This window comes from Falco naumanni, chromosome 2, assembly GCF_017639655.2.
Source record: "Falco naumanni isolate bFalNau1 chromosome 2, bFalNau1.pat, whole genome shotgun sequence".
In the NCBI taxonomy this organism is placed as follows: Eukaryota; Metazoa; Chordata; class Aves; order Falconiformes; family Falconidae; genus Falco; species Falco naumanni.
Genome location: NC_054055.1, coordinates 82,441,928 through 82,444,400, shown reverse-complemented (window position 1 = coordinate 82,444,400; position 2,473 = coordinate 82,441,928).

The following is a 2,473-nucleotide window of genomic DNA, read 5'->3' as shown; positions in this document are numbered from 1 at the left end:
CCTCGCTGGTGCAGCCTGTGTGCGAGAGGCCATGCAAGTAGGCTGGTTTTCCTCCCCTTCTGTCATCACCCCATCACCCCATCTCACAAATTCATCAGCCTCTGGAAACCTAATGGAAGAAGTTTGCTGTCTCACAGAACAAGCTTGGCGGGCGTGTTTCACTTTGCCATGCCTGTTTAAAGCATTTTGAAGTTCCTACTCATCTGATATTCAGCTCTTTTACATAAGGTGTAAGCTTTTCGGGGATGTTTGCAATCAGCCTGACTTCCCTGTCATCCAAGTTGGGGAGAATATGAGGGGCCGCTTTCCTAAGTCCCCCACACTTCTGAAAGTGCATGAAGGAGAAATATTCTGGGCCTGGTAGATACCTTTGAGTTGCCTCCGCTGCATATATTCAGTGAGATCTGCAGTACAGAGTAGCTTTTCAGCTCCTCTCCACCCTCCTTATGTGGGCTGATTTGAGAAGCAGCCACGCTAGTAAAACGAACCTGACAGAAAAACCTCTAAATTAATTCAGAAATGGAATGCAGATTTTTTGCAATTAAGCCATAGACACGCGTTTAATACAGTACATAGTAGTTGCGAGGAAGAGTAGGAAAAACCCATGATAAGTAATGCGCCTAAAAAACTGATGGGAAGAGAGTACAAATACAGCACTTGGCAGCAGCACAGCCATTCATCAAAATGCAGTCGAGACCTCCAAGTTAGGTCACCACCTGCACAAAGAGCAAAGCATGTGCTCCTCCACCCAGATAGCATCTATTTCAGAGTGAAGGCAAATTACCTGAGAAAACAAAGCCCCTGTGGCAGGGGGACATGGTGACTCCCTAACAGAGGCAGCCTAAAAGGGCAGCCACCCCCAGAAAGCCTCATGGAAGTCGGGGAAATGCTGCTATTGCCTCAACTGTAGCATCCAGACACCTGATGACATTGTCAGGCACTGCAGAATGGTGGGTCATACACATGTCCATTATAAAGAAGGGAGGCAGCTGTTTCCCTTCCTTTACTCCTCTGCTTTGGGCTGTCAGTGGGACTGAACCCATCCGTGTCACAAACATTTCCTGACTTTCCTCTTTTTGCTTGCACACTGCCTTGCTGACAAAAACGAGGGGTTTGGCTCAGCAGAAGCATCAATGCACATCTTTCCTCCTTTCCACCAGTGGGGTAACTTGCCTGTAGCCTGAATCTCCGTGCCCATTGTCAGAGCCTTCCCATCCAGCCAACGAGGCACCACAAGACACTCAAAAACCACAGCCCTGGCTCTGTTCAGCCAGACTTACCAGTCTGCTTCCTCCTGCCTGGGAAAATTCTGTCGGCATGTCTCCAAGTCTTGCAAGTTGCCTTGAGGATATGCCATCGGTTGAGGCTGCATGACTGATCAATTCCTCCCTCTCCTCCCATCCTCCATTTTCCAGCTTAATCTTTTAGCTGATGGTTAAAACAACAAAAAAAACCCTGAACAATTTTAAAAATTCCCATGGCAATAAATAGATAGATAGATTACAGTCAATTACCAGAAATAGCTATTGATCAAGGCTGGTTTAGAAGTATACTTGCTTTCTGCAGTCAAGCTTACAATACAATTTGCTCTGCATTCAGCATCTATTTCAATTAAAATGAGAGGGGAGGAAATGCCACTTATTTAAAATAAAAAGCTTTCAAGCTATCCTTGCAGGCTGCTCTGAGGATCTAGGATAGATCAAAGCTGCTTTGAGAACTCATCCATTCTGTTTCAAGTATGATAGCACATTGTCCATAGGAAAAATGAAGGCAGTGTAGGATATCAAAGCAGCAAGTACATTGTGGGTTTCCAAGCAGTGGTCTGGTGAAGGCTGCCAGAATAAGAACAGCATGGGAATGACAGTAATCCCTCCATCACAGAGACCAAGACATTGGCGATTCCAGGCATTGCACCAGAAATTGTTTCTTAAATTAAACTCTGTCTTAATGATAGTGAGGTCATCTGTATGGATCAAGAGTCTTGGTCAATACGAAGCTTCTTAAAACTGTCTGAAATCAGTCAATTATGAATAAGTGAGGAATTGAGGTTTACCCCAAACCTAATCCCTTTGCTGATCAGGACTTTATTCTAACTTCCAGCCCAAAGGCATTCCTGGGAAACATGTCCTTTTTCATCCTTGTTTTGGCATTTGCCTTTGAATAAGGCCTCCATCTCTTGCCTGCTCCTTATGTAATGGCAGATAGCAATCATTTCTCCTTTCAGCTTCTCGCCAAGTTTAGCAAACCAGACTTTTTGGCACTCTGCTTGTGTGATGGTTCGTCTTTCTTCTGAACACCAAAGTCTGCTTTTCTCTCTGCCCATTCCAATCTGAGTCCATCTTCCTTGTACAAAGGTACTGTAATTCACTGTAACCTGAAAGAAGTCTCACCAAGGTGCTGCACTGTTCCACTCGCTCTCATCTCTGCTGTCACTCTGGCTGTGCCTTCTCAGTGTTTCTTCTGTCTCTCTGCT